A 15,188-nucleotide genomic window follows, 5' to 3' on the forward strand; every position below is an offset into this window, starting at 1 on the left:
CTCTGGGCTTGAATGGTCCTGTTGAGAGCCATGGCCAGGTCAAGATGATGCCTGGCATTTTGCCAGAAGGAGCGGTTCCTGCTGCCTTGGGTGCCCACTATTTTTGAGCTCTTGCGTAGTTCCTGGAGAGTTGGCGCCGCGGGGTGTGGGTTCTAAAAATAAAGTTCGTTCCTGCTTGAATCTTCAAGTGGCTCGTGATTTGTGCCCAGCCAGACTATGGCAGGGTCCCTCCTGATAGGAGCCTGACCTCTTCTCCTAAGACTAATTTCAGGCTTTGAGACATGGATGGGGTCTGGAAAATGAGCAAACAACTAGACGTTGGTTGGGTGTCTGTTTTCGTCTTTTTGGATTTGGTTTCCTTCTTGAAATCAGGCAGAATCTGGTTGCCTGCCCAGGTGCTTTGCCATGAGATTCCCTGTGATCTATCAGCCCGGGGCTTAGCTTCCTGAGGGTCAGGCCCCTGGCTGTCTTTCTGCTGTCTAATCATATGCACACTCTTTCTGTCTGCCTCCATTTGGGTTCCATGGTATCAGAGTTTTTCTTCCCCATTACTTACTCAGAGCCCAGTCCTGCAATTCTCTCACCTATCATGCACCTCGGCCTTTAGCAGTCACATCAGTGATTTTTTACGCAATGCTGGTGCCCTTCTTGCCAGTTTTTTGTTATTTTTAATGGCTACATATTAGCATTAAAATTTCATATAGTAATGGGGTGTCATGTGAGGTTTTGGTACTGTGTGAGGTTTAAATCATGTTAAATGTAGCTGCAAGCATTTACCATTTCTTTATGGTGAAAACTCAAAATCCTTTCTTTTTGCTACTTGAGATACACAGGACTTTGTTGTTGCCTGTACTCACCCCACTGTGCCATAGCACACCAGAACTTCTTACTCCTACATAAATGTAACTTAGGACCATAAGTCAAGCTTTCCCCAACCCTTCTTTTCCCACAGCCTCTGCTAACCACCATTTGATTCTCAACATTTGGGATCAACTTTTTTGGATTCCACCTGCAAGTGAGATCATCTGGTACTTGTCTTTCTGTGCCTGGCTTAATTTCTTTCACGTGATGATCTTCATTTCCATCAATTGTGTTGCAGATGACAAGATTTTATCCTTTTATGGATGAATAGTATTCCAGTGTGTGTGTGTGTGTGCCACATTGTCATTATATGTTGATGGACACCTAGATTGTTTCCATTTCTTGGCTTTTGTGAATAGTGCTGCAATAAACATGGAAGTGGTGTCTGAACCTCAGGATCAATAACTGAATAGGTTTGTGGCTAACACAGAACCTCCTATTGAGGAGTGTCACCACAGCAACTGGGCTATCTCAATAGCACCTTCTCCCTGAGAGTTTCCAAGAGAGGCATCACCTCTGTCACAGGACAGTTCAAGACCCATACTTCAATCACCACTCCCAACAACCTAACCACAGACCAATGGCCTTGTCATAGGAGAAGAAGTTTCTGGAGAAGGGATCTGAGGAGTCCCAGAAGAGAGGCCAACTCAACTCAAGACCAGTCAGGTACTTGGCATATACATCAGAGAAGAATTTCAGCACAAGTCAGACAAAGGCATAGATAGAGCTTTATTTGGGAAGGTAGATATACATCCAAGGGAGAACGCAGCTGACTTGAGTGAGGAGCAGCCCTGACTTGGGCTGGGGGCCCAATATTTAGAGAAGAGCTGTACTAGAGGCTGGAGTGGAGGTGGATCCAGGGTGGGGCTGCAAAATTTCTCCCCAGTTTTTTTTTTTTTTGTGTGTATTTCCCTCATTTTACAAGGGCATGGGCCAAGGGCATGGGCCAAGGTTTGCAACAGTGTCTTCTGCATCTCGGTGGCATGATTCTGCACTAAATGGCTTGAGAGTATTTCCCTTAAGTTTCCATATTTCTCTCTCTTTATCCTAAATCCCTAATTTCTACACATTGTTGATTAGGTTTCAACATATAAATTTGAGAGCAACACAAACATTCAGGCTATAATAATCACTCTGCTGAATTGTCTCACCAAAGAGATGAGGAAACTTGAATAAGGCACATAGTCCTTGTAATTGTCACTTGAATATGATCAGAGTAAAAGCCAAAGCCACCACAAAGACCTAAATAACCTTCTAGTCTGGCCAGCCATTCCGCACTCTGTCCCCTGCTCACTCAGTCCCTACCTCAGTGTTTACTCGCTGGTCTTCAGAACATTTCAGAATTCTCCAGTGTCAGGGCCTTTGCACTGCCATCCCTTGGGCCTGAACTATTCTTTCCTGAGGAATCTACCTGTATCATTCTCACATCTTCTTCTCAGGTAGCACACCCCTCCATGCCTGTTACTCCCTTCCCCCTTTTGAATCCTTTGTTCATTTTTTCTTTCTATACTTTTTAATTTTTCATGTAATAGATATAATTATTTTTCCCTTTTAACCATTTTTGAGTGTAAAGGTATCTATTTAAAATTGTAATACCTCTACCTGCTGGAACTGTCCTGAACCTTCTCAACCTGAATGTTTTTTCTCTCATTCAGTGACTCATTTAAACACACTGTGCCAGCTTTTGATTGTTACTATAACAAATTACAACATATGTATTCTTTCCTAGTTCTGGAAATGAAAACACCAAGAGCTAAAATCAATAAGCATTTCTTTGTAAGGCCGTATTCCTTCAGGAAACTCCAGGGAGAATAGTATTTCCTGGCCTAGAGGAACATATTTCTTCCTGCCCACATTCATTGGTTCAAGATGTTACTTCTCCATTCTCAAAGTTAGCAATGTCAAGGTGACTCCTTAGGGTGCTTTCTAGTTCTTCCTTCTCAACTGACCTCTTCATTTATAAAAATCTTTGGACTCACCTGGATAATTCAGAAAATCACTCCATGTCCAGGTCCACTGACGAGTGACCTTAACTTATCTGCAACCTTAACTCCCCTCCCGTGTAACACAGAGGTTCCAGGGTAGGACCCAACTTGTGGCAGTAAAGGCCCTGGTGTCAGCAGAACTGAGAGGCCCTGGATGACAAGGGCTGCCTACTCCATGTGCCATTGTGTGGTGTTGAGAGCCACAGCAGAGTAGGAATGGCCCCTGGCATTTTGCCAGAAGTAATGGTTGAGAGGCGAGCCATTAAGATGATGATAATTAAGTTAAGCTGTGTATAACTGCTGTGACTGGATGATGCTGGATTGAAGCAGGCTGTGTATTCAATTGTATATAGGCCCCTGCTGTCCAGCAGTGGGGCAGCTCCTGCTGCGGGCGCCCGCTACTTTGGAGTTCCAAAATAAAGTTTGTTCCTGCTTGAGTGGCTCCTGATTTGTGCCCAGCCAGACTGCGGCAGTGTGGCACTTCCTGCCCAAGGCTTCCAGTGAGGCCAGGAGCCCTAGGGACTGGGGACCGGGTGGACTTGCAAGGACACTACTTTGTAGTTGTGCTCATTTCCTATCTGATTCAAAAGACATTAGTAATAATTTTAAAATCATATTGATGGGTTTATTACATATAAAGATATACTTTGTATGAAAACTGTATCATAAAAAAAGGATGAAGGGAACAGAGCTATATTGGAGCAAAGACTTTGTATACTGTTAAATTTAAATGGTTGAATCCTATCTAGGTTGTTGTAAGTTATGAATTATAATCCTTAGGGATCCCACTAAGGAAATAACTTTTTTTAAAAGAAGGGAACTAAAATAATGCAGTAGAAAAATATATATTTAACACAAATGAAGCAAAAATGTTGGGGAAAAGAACAAAAAAGACTTAAACTCTGTGGAAAATTGAGAACAAAGTGGTAGATGTAAGAGCTATCTTATCAGTAATTTTATTACATGTTAAAATATGAAATACTCCAAAGAAAATTATAAAAAATTAATCACCCTAAAGCTATTGGAATTAAAAAGTGAGTTCAGCAATGATATAGGATAAGAAGTAAACAAATAAAAGTCAACTCTTTTTTTATATGGTTGCAATAAACATTCCATAGGTGAAATCAAGAAAACAGCTTTATATATAATAGCACCAAAAAAGATAAAACATGAAGAAATTTAACAAAAGAGGTAGAAGACTTTTACACTGAAAACCACAAAACAAGATCTAGATAAAAGTATAGACATTCCATGTTCATAGGTAGGAAACATAATATTGTTACAATGACAATATTCCCTAAGTTTATTGAATCATAAGGTTCAGTGCAATCCATAGGAAAGTCTCAGCTGTCATTTTGTGCAGAAAAATGACAAGCTGATCCCAGGATTCCTGTGAGAATGCAAAAGAAACAGAAAAGTCAAATTGATCATTAAAATGAACAAACTTGGAGGATTCACACTTACCAATTAGAAACTTGCTACAATTCTACAGAAATGGAGACAGTGTGGTATTGCATATAGATAGACATAAACATGAATGAAATAGAACTGAATGCCCAGAAATATATGCTTATATTCAGTTTGTTTTCAGCACAGGTGCCAGAACAATTCAATGAGGAAAACATAATATTTTCAACAATTTTGAAACAATTTTAACACCTGGATATCTTTGTGCAAAAGAGCAAAGTTAGACCCTTCATTACACCACATACAAAAACAAACACAAAATGAGTCATCAACCTAAATATATGAAATAAAACTGTGAATGCTTAGAAGAAAACACAGGAGCAACTCTCATGTTAATTTAGATAACTTCTTCTAACAGATCACACCAAAATAACAAACAGGAAAAGAAAAAAATAAACTGGATTTCATCAAAATTAAAAACTTTTGTGCTGCATACTATACCATCCAGAAAGTAAATAAGCTGGGTGCAGTGGCATATGCCAGTAACCCCAGTGGCTTTGGAGGCGGAGGCAAGAGGATCATGAGTTCAAAACCAGCCTCAGCAACTTAGCAAGGCCCTAAGGGACTCAAAGAGACCCTGTCTCTAGATAAAATATAAAAAGGGGGCTGGGGTTGTGGCTCAGTGATAGAGCACTTGCCCGACATGTGTGAGGTCTTGGGTTCGATCCTCAGCAACACATATATAAATATAAATAAATAAATAAAGGTATTATGTCCATCTACAACTGAAAATATATATTTAAAAAGTTAAGAAAAAATAAAATAAAAAATGCTAAAGATGTGACTCAGTGGTTAAACACCCCTGGGGTTTTTTCCCTTAGTACCAAAAAGAAAAAAAAAAGTAAATAACCAACATAAAAAAATTTAGAAATATTTGTAAATCATAGATCTAATGAGGAAATTATATCCAGAATATACATGAACTCTTTTAAAAGTCAACAAGAAGATAAATTGCCCAACTTAAAATAAGCAAAAGATCTAAATAAACATTTCTCCAAAGAGAATACATTAACCATCAATAATCACATGAAAAGATGTTTTATATCATAGTATTTGAAAAATACAAATCAAAATCACAATAAAATGCCACTTCACATTCACCTGGATGTCTTTGATCATGAAGACAATATAAGATATAAATCAGAACTCACATATGTTGCTGGTGATAATGTAAAATAATGGAGCCACTTTTAAAAACAGTTGGGAAATCCTTCCAAATATTATCAGAGAGTTAACTGTGACCCAATAACTCCATTCCTAAATATATAGCCAAGAGAAGTAAAAACATGTCCACACAAACTGTATACAAATGCTCACAGCAGCAGCATTCAAAATATCCAAAAAGTAGAAATAATCAACAGATTTGTAAACAGGTTTGGCTGCTACAAAGCAGACACATTTCAGACACACTCAGGTATATTGAATAAAAAGTCAAAGTCAAATATTCCATTGTGTATATATACCACATTTTTGTTATCGATTTATCTGTTGATTTGCACCTAGTTTGGTTTTATTGCTTTGCAATTGTGAATTAAGCTGCTATAAACACTGATGTGGCTACATTACTGTAAATGATGACTTTGAGTCCTTCAGATACATATCAAGGGGTGGAATAACTGAATCAACAGGTTCAACAGATTTGTGAACAGGTTTGGCTGCTACAAAGCAGACACATTTCAGACACACTTAGGTATGCTGAAAAAAAGTAAAAAATGATACTGTGACTAGTTGCACATGACAGGTTAAATATTTTAGCTTCTGTTCTGTGAAAAGCATGTAACATTCCATTTTAATGTAGTTTGATGGTGGTTGTTTTGCACCCAAGCTATTGATTTGTAAATGTAAAGACTGACCATGAAACTGCATGAATGTGTCCTTATTAAATTTTTTTAAAGAAATGGGCATTTTGGGCAACATTCTTGTCAAGGGAACCTGGACATTTATCAAACACAGTAGTGAAAGTCCTCCTATAAAAAGGAAGAGAGATACTATCTGTTACAGAAACTGAGACAAATTTCTCTTATTTGTTCTTTCAGATATACATGACAGTAGAGTGTATTTTAACCTATTGTATATACATGGAATATGACTCATTCTATTAGGATCCCATTCTTGTGGTTGTACATGATACGGAGTTTCACTGGTTCTGTATGCACATACGATCATAGGAATCTTAAGTCTGATTCATTCTGCTGTCTTTCCTATTCCTATCTATCCTCCCTTCCCTTTGTTCCCTTTTATCTAATCCAATAACTTCTATTCTTCCACTGCCCTATACCCCTGTACCCCACCTTATTTTGTGTTAACATCTGCATGTCGGAGAAAACATTTGCCTTTGGTTTTTTGAGACTGACTTATTTCACTTATCATGATATTCTCCAGCAAATGCCATAATTTTATTCTTTATGGCTGAGTAATATTCCATTGTGTATATATACCACATTTTTGTTATCGATTCATGGTGTTGATGGGCACCTAGTTTTGTTTTCTTGCTATGCAATTGTGAATTGAGCTGCTATAAACATTGATGTGGCTGCATTACTGTAGTATGCTGATTTTAAGTCCTTCGGATACATATCAAGGAGTAGAATAACTAGGTCAATTGATGGTTCTATTCCATATGTGTTGAGGAATCTCCATAATGTTTTCCACAGTGGTTTTACCAATTTGAAGACCCACCAGTAATAAATGAGTCAAACTTTTTCCCCACATCCTTGCCAAAATTTATTGTTATTTGTATTTTTGATAATTGCCATTCTGAATGGAGTGAAATGGAATTTCAGTGTAGTTTTAATTTGCATTTCTCTAATTGCTAGAGATATTGGACATTTTTTATATAGTTTTTGACTATTTGTATTTCTTCTTCTGTAAAGTTTCTGTTCAAGTCCTTTGCCCATTTATTGATTAGGTCATTTAGTTTTTTGAGCTCTTTGTATATCCTGGAGATTAATGCTCTAGCTGAGGTACAAGTGGCAAGATTTTCTTCCATTCTGTAGGCTCTCTGTTCACATTCTTGATTGTTTCCCTTGTTGAGAAGAAGCTTTTTAGTTTGATACCATCCCATTTATTGATTCAAGACATTACTTCTTGTGCTTCAGAAGTCTAAGCTGACATGATGGAGAGTTGGGCCTACATATTTTTCTAGTAGGCACAGAGTCTCTGATCTACTGCCTAGGTCCTTGATCCACTTTGAGTTGAGTTTTGTGCAGGGTGAGAGATAGAAGTTCAATTTCATTCTGCTATGTATGAATTTGCAGTTTTCCCAGCACCATTTGTTGAAGAGGCTGTCTTTTCCCCAAATTATATTTATGGAGCCTTTGTCTGGTATGAGACAACAATATATATGTGTGTTTGTCTCTGTGTCTTCTATTCTGTTGCATTGGTCAACATGTATGTTTTTATGCCAATACCATCCCATTTTTTTTTACTATAGCTCTGTAGTATAATTTAAGGTCTAGTATTGTGATGCCTCCTGCTTCACTTTTCTCACTAAGGATTGATTTGGCTGTTCTGGGCCTTTTATTTTTCCAAATGAACTTCATGACTGCCTTTTCTATTTCTATAAAGAATGTCATTGGAATTCCAATAAGAATTGCATTAAATCTGTATATCAATTCTGGTAGTATTGGTCATTTTGACAATATTAATTCTGCCTATCCAAGGACCTGGGAGATCTTTCCATCCTCTAAGGTCTTTTTCAGTTTTTTTCTTTAATTTTTATGGTTTTCATTGTACAGGAATTTCACCTCTTTTGATAGATTGATTCCTTTTTTAGGCTATGGTGAATGGGATAGTTTTCCTAATTTTGCTTTCAGCTGGTTCACATTGGTGTATAGGAACGCAATTCATGTATGGGTGTTAATGTTAAACCCTTTGCCGAATTTTTTTATGAGTTCCAGAAGGTTTTTAGTGGAGTTTTTTTTTTGGGGGGGGGGGGGTCTTCTAAATATAGAATCATATCCTTGGCAAATAGGAATAGTTTGAGCTCTTCTTTTCCTGTTCATATTCCTTTAATTTCTTTTTTCTGTCTAATCACTGTAGCTAGGGTTTCAAGAACTGTGTTGAATAGGAGTAGAAAAAGAGGCATCCCTTTCATTTTTTCTCCATTTAGAATTATGTTGGCCTGGGGCTTAGCATAGATAGCTTCTACAATGTTGAGGTATGTTCCTACTATTCCTATTTTTCTACTGTTCTGAGCATTAATGGATTCTGAATTTTGCCAAATATTTTATCTGCATGTATTGAGACAATCGTGTGATTCTTTGAGACTATTGAGGTGATGAATTATGTTTATTGATTTCCATATGTTGTATCAACCTTGCATCCCTGGAATGAACCCCAGTTGATCATGGTGTACCATCTTTTCAATATGTTTTTGTATGCTACTTGCCTTTATTTTATTAATAATTTTTGCTTCTATGTTCTTAGGTATATTATTCTTAAGTTTTCTTTCCTTGATGTGCCTTTGTCTGGTTTTGGTATCAAAGTGATACTAGCTTTATATAATGAGGTTTTAAGGGTCCCCTTCTTTTCTATTTCATGAAATAATTTGGGGTGTATTGGTGTAAGTTCTTCTTGGAAGTTCTGGTAGATCTTGGCTGAGAAGCCATCTGGTCCTGGGCTTTGCTTTGTTGGTAGGAATTTGATTGTGTATTCAATGTCATTGCTTGAAATTGATCTGTTCAAATTTTCTGTGTTCTCCTGATTCAATGTGAGTAGACCATATGTATCTAGAAATTTAAGACAGAAAATTTTGACAAACTGGTAAACTGTTTTCTTAAATAAACTTCCTCCAGTGCCAGAGATCTTGAATAGCCTCCAGATCAATCATCCAGATACATCTCTCCATGTAATTGAAGAACTTTGTTTCCACTTTGCCATTATGTCTTCAACAGAGGTAGATCCTTTGGTTTTTCAGGAGTGTGGTTTTTTCTCTGTGTTTTGGAGGATTCTTGACCTCTTGATCTTGGTGTCAGTGGTTTTGCATCTTCCCTGTTCTTTTGTTACTGTTGTGCATTTTTACCTGGAAAGTCTCAGAGAGATTTCTTCATTAGAGCTTTTTGTTTAGTTTCCTCATCAACAAAATCATCATCTTCAGCAGCAAGTTTTGCTGCTTTCTGTTGAACCCTGCTACTGCTTCCAGGGTCCAACTGCTTTCCAGATTCACTGAAGAGCTTGACATCCTTCTGTGCTTCTGACCTGGGATCTTCCTCCACAGCCCCTAACTGCCATCCACAGTGTACACAAACCAGAAACCACACTTGATATCAAGACCATAGATGGTGTCATTTTCAAGTCTCCAAGGGAAATTATTTACTACACAGACTTTTTTGAAAACTGCCACCATTGTCTTATGGGACTGCTTTCATAATCCATTGCTTCTGCCTCAGCAAGGCGCAGTTCATCCTTTGCACCAGCCCTCAAAAGACCATTCTTAAGAATGGTGTTCATTTTCATCATTATTCACCTGAAAATGATCATCTTTGTCAGCCTCTATTTCTCAACCAAAAAGATGATTCTGGGGCTCTATGGCTCGTGTCTGTATTGACTGAACCTCTCATTGTGGGGTATTGAATGCAAATGGATCTCAATCATTAAGAGGAAAGAGGAGATATGGGATAGAGGAGAGTGAGGTTGGGAGAAAATATAGTCATGGGAAGAAAGTGGATGCCAAAAGCAGCAGAGAAAAGAGGAGAAGAAGTGGGTAGAAGGAAGGAGCTCATGTAACCTCCAGCAAGCTCTGCTTCCCTTACAGAGACTGGGTATTCACAGGAAGTTTTGGTTTTTAACATCTCCTTTTCAATGTTTGAGCATTCTATTAATAAGTAATTCTGTTTTGCAGTACGTGCTAAACATGACTTTGACAACATTTTTGTTCATTGAATTTCAACAGATGATCTTCAGTCCTCCAATTATAGATTTGGGGCAAGCCCACACCACAGAGGAAGAGATATATGTGCATACGCCTGGCTCATTCTTAAATGTTACTCTGATTTATTCTCAACAGAATGTTTCCAGTATACTTCACTACGTATTTATTTTGCTAATGATGCTGCTAGTAAAAGCCTGTAAGACTCTGGGCCATGGGTGGGGACAGGGAGGAGAGATTGGGGCTCCATGCTGGGTACAAACAAGTGGAGATCTCTTCTGAAGAATGAGCAGAGAGTGTGGTTTGGCTGGAGAGGTTCCCTGGAATCTGATGATCAGCTCATAGGGCTCCAGCCTAGGACACCAGACTAGGTTCTGTGCTCCTGTGTGGCAGCTCCCTCTACTTCCATGTTCCTGCATCTACTCCATCATGACCTGCCACCAAGACCATGATGAATTGACCTGTGATCCCTGGTGCCTCCTTTTATACTCTATTGGAAATACTGTCTGTACAGCTAGGTTTTAATTTTCAGGAGAACAGATACCATTGTGTATTTTTTGTGCCCCAAAGTTGGGAAAAGTCACTAAAAATGTTTATCAGATTAATTCTCCTGGTAACACAGTGCCTGTGGGGGGTCCCTGATAGCATGAAAGCATCCTACAACCTCAGTTAAAGGTGACACCAAATAAAAGATCTAGATAGAGGAAGTTTAGGATGAAGACTCCTCCCTCTGCCAGCCTGGCCCTTCAGAGGGACTCTGGGAGTCACAGAAGGATGGGGACTAATGGTCCTCTTCTCCCTGTCCTGAACCTCACTTCCATGTTTCTCTCACAGGTACCCACTCTCTTTGCCTCGACTTCACTGTCAAATCTCAGTCCAGACCTGGGGAGTCCTGGTGTGAAGTGCAGGGCTCAGTGGATAAGACCGCTTTCCTTCAGTATGACAGTGAGAGCAACAAGATCAAACCTTTGGGTCACCTGGGAAGGGAGGTGAATGCCACCAAAACATGGACACAATTGACAGAAATGCTGAGAGAACTGGGGCAAGATCTCAGGATGATTTTGCTTGACATAAACTTGGAACAAAAGATGGCCAGGGGTAAGTATGGAATGGGGTGAAGAGATAGAGCAGGAGAGAGGAAGGGGTGGAGTGCACATATGAAGGAGGCTCTGGATGTATTTGTGTAAAAGAGCTGGACATTGGCCCAGCCTTAGAGGGATGTGGGGCTTAATGGGCAAGAAAGGGCAAATCTGGGAGAAAAGAATACAGGCCTCTAAATGTGCAGAGAAACGCTCAACTTATTGGGAGGTGATGGATCTATCAAGAGTGGGAGATGATGGTTTTGTTGTGTATTGCAGGTCATCTCACCCTGCAGGCCAAGATGTCTTGTCAGCTTGAAGGAAAAAATCACATTGGTTCATCCTGGAATTTCAGCATTGATGGACAGCCATATCTATGCTTTAGTGGGTTGCACATGGAGTGGACAGTGATTAATCCTAAAGCCAGAAGGCTCAAGGAGAAGTGGGAGAATGACAAAGAACTGATAGAACATTTAAGGAAGGTCTCCATGGGAGATTGCAATCACTGGCTCAGGGAACTCTTAAAGCACTGGAAGAAAATGCCAGGTAGGTGGGAATGCAGGGTGGGAAGCCTGTGGGAGTTCCCTTTGAAGGTCTGATAACTTCCCTGTGGGGTGCGAGCATTTGCATGTAATGGAAAACTTGATGAGCTGAATGACTGACTGATTTCTTCATCGGCTTCTTGACTGGACAGTCAGTGATAGCCATGTGGATTTGTCACCAGCCTCCTTTCTCATCTCACCTCCCAATGTCTCCTCCTCTGTGCAGGAGCCCCATTGTCCATTAAACAATGATCTACTCATTAATGGCCTGCTAACTAGTTCACAGTTCTGTAAACATTTCTGTAAACTTCCAGGCCTTCTCTTCTTCCTTTGTTACAATTAACCTTCAACAACTTGATGGACATTTGCTGTCCTTCCAGTAGTAATGTGAGCTCTATAAGGACATGACACAACCTCTGTTCATCTCTGTACCCCCAGGACCTGGTAGAATAATTGTCCCATAATGAGTCAGTAAATATGAGTCGCATGTACTATAAGGGGAAAACGGGTGCTGAAGAATGGATATTTTAAATTTTGACAGGGATTTTGCTCTTTTGTTTGTTTTAGCACCAACATCAACAGTCCCAGTTACCAGCGGATCTCCACGTACCTCATCTGTTTCAGTGACCAGCTTAGTGGTCATCATTGTCTTAATTTTAGTCGTCATCATCATCATCTTCATGCCCATCAAGTTCTAAAGGAAATCAACAGGTGAAAGGTGAGGAATAGTCTGTCCTCTGGCCTTTGGGTGGCGCTGTCTCAGTCTGGTAGGACCTTGGGACAGGTGTGCCACCAGTTTCACCCAAGCCCCTGGCCACTGATATCTCTCCACAGAAATAATGCCCTTCCTTAGCCTTGAGCACTGCCCACTCCACAGTAGTGCTGGAATGACTGCTGCTGAGTAGAGGAGGCCACTGTAGGTAGCACAGCAGTGCAGTGAGAGGAGGGACACACAGGAGTCTCCTCCTGAGTTGGGGCAGTGTCTGAGATCTGGAGAATCTGGGTGGGTGTTGGCTCCAGATCTTTGGTTGAAGAGTTATTTGCTCTCTAGGATAATATAACATAGGCTAATAATTTTCCTTAATATTGTAGAAGCTGTTCCATCATCTAATATGTCATCAGACCAACACTTGAATGAAGACAAAAAGTGACCTTCAATGACAGTCTTGCTACCAGCCTTTACTTTGTCACTCTTTCCAACAAACTTTCTCCATTTGGGTGGAATTAGAAAGGCTGTGGAAGTTTTACTTATTTGTAGAGGAAAATGAATTAGAAGGATATGTATCGTGGTTTAATCATGTGTTCACAGTTATTTTTGTATATAATTAAATTACTGATGGGCAGAAACCATAAGTCAACAGTGCTCACACACTAGATGTCATGACACAAAGGATTAAGGTCACAGAGTAAAGTGACATGTGAATATATTAACATGCCCCTGTGACACCTGTCACAATAGAAAGGATGAAATGTGATACATTTGTAACTGGAACAGTTATTCTATAAAAAATGTGGATGACTCCCATAAATAAGATAGGGATAGAGAGTTCTGAGCATGATGACCTCTGTGGAGAGTGGTGACAAAGAATGGGAGAACAGTGACTGAGACTGGGGGTCTCTGATGACCTCATTGCTGTGGCACATCTGGTGCCTGGGAATGTTCCTGGGCAAGGGCGTAAGATGCCTAGCTGCTATGATAATGCCCGGCATGAAGAGGCTCTTCAAGGTTGAAGCTAAGACTAAGAGTCTTAGCTTCAACCTTGATCTCAGGCACATAGCTCCCAGGGATAGAGGAATTTGCATGCTAGACAACCACAGGGTTACACCAGCTCTGCTACTTCTGAGCCTGCCTGCTTAACAGTAATTTTAAATATTGAACCTTCTTGAGCATTTCACAAAGCTCCTAACATTGCACATTGCACCTGTGGATTGCAACTATGGAAAAGCTCCATAGATGTTTCTTTTTTCTGTAACTTTCCTGAATAAAAAGAATAATACTTGCATAGTCTTTAACCTGATATGAGACATATAAATAAAGATTTCTGAATAACCTTGAGATCTGCTTCTCCACCAGAAAGCAGCACTTTACCTAATTTCAGCTATTTAATTCAAAATCTGTGTGTGAGTTTTTATTTTCCAATTCAACCATCGCCTCTCGCCAGAACCACAAGTTTGGCCACACTGGTCACAGCAAACCTCCATGTCTGGCAAGATCTTCAAGTCTGTATTTTTTGCTGAAACTTTCTCACAAATAACGTGTGTCTGTGTGCGAGTGTGTGTGTGTGTGTGTGTGTGTGTGTTGCTGGTGAGCAATCCTAGGGCCTTATGCATGAAAGGCAAGCAGTCTACCAACTAAGCTATGTCCCCAGCCCACAAATAACTTTTTGATTACAAAACCTCTATAGTAAACATCCTGAGCTAGCTCTGGGTTATTCATCCTCCATCAGAGGTTAAATTCCCACCTGGTCTCAGGGTTTCTCTCTATGTATGTCTGTCTGTTTGTCTTTTCTCAGTCCCCCATCATCTCTCATCAGTTTCTGAATTTACAGCCTTGCAGGTCGTTGCACCTGAGTTCAAAAAGCTCCATGAACTTAGCTGACCCAGAGGCTGAACTGTGCACTGGTGTTTAAAAGTTCCGTGTGCTTCCCAACTAGCCATGGGCACCTGAGGCAGAGCCATCTTGAAGTGTCCATTCTGTGTCTGCTTCTTAGGGAGCCAGGAAATCAGAGCAAAGACTGTCACACTGTCCCAGCAGGCACCTACACTACAGCCTAGGGTGTACCTAGCAGAATGGGAGTGAAACAGGCACAGAGAAGATTGTACCCATGGGGATTCAAGTTGGAAAAGAGAAAGAGAGCCCAACCTGCTTCTCCTTTGAGTCTGGTGACTCATATGACCAGCCAGAGCAGGGCAGGAATCCCAATAGGCAGGTGTGAATATACTCAGGGACTAACTCAGGAAGGCTGTACTCATGGGCAGCACAGTGTGGAGGATTGGCTCCCTTGTGCCATAAGTAGAATTCATGGGAGGTTCCTGAGATCCACACAAGAGATGGGCATCTGCCAGGCCTTAGGGGTGTGTTGATCTAATGCCTCCAGAGCAGAGTCCACCCAACAAAGTCTCTGAGGCCTGATTAGACCTCAGTTCCACCCACAAGCTGTCCCCTCATAGGATTCTGTGGTAGTCTCACCTTGGGAATGCATCAATCTGGTCTGTGCAGACAAAACTTTAACTGACAGTAGTTAACATCCCATCCTACCACATCCTGGGGAGAAGAGAAGCTGAGAATTGTTTGAAACAGCTTCAGTTTAGATCATTCCAAGTGGCTTCTAGGTGAGCAGCACAGGAGGAAGAGGTTAGCAACCCCCAGCCCTTGCTCTCCTGC

At 40.3% G+C, this 15,188-nt stretch overlaps 1 long non-coding RNA gene across 1 annotated transcript in view; it reads right to left on the reverse strand.

Annotated features, from left to right (window-relative positions):
• Positions 1-4,130: 4,130 nt before the first annotated feature.
• Positions 4,131-15,188, reverse strand: part of LOC114095954 (uncharacterized) — a 288,590-nt gene continuing 277,532 nt past the window's right edge. Inside the window, exon 3 of the long non-coding RNA XR_011707695.1 lies at positions 4,131-4,236. This is a non-coding gene — a long non-coding RNA (uncharacterized lncRNA). The remainder of the gene's footprint in view (positions 4,237-15,188) is intronic.

This window comes from Marmota flaviventris, chromosome 6 (assembly GCF_047511675.1).
Source record: "Marmota flaviventris isolate mMarFla1 chromosome 6, mMarFla1.hap1, whole genome shotgun sequence".
NCBI classification, from domain to species: Eukaryota; Metazoa; Chordata; class Mammalia; order Rodentia; family Sciuridae; genus Marmota; species Marmota flaviventris.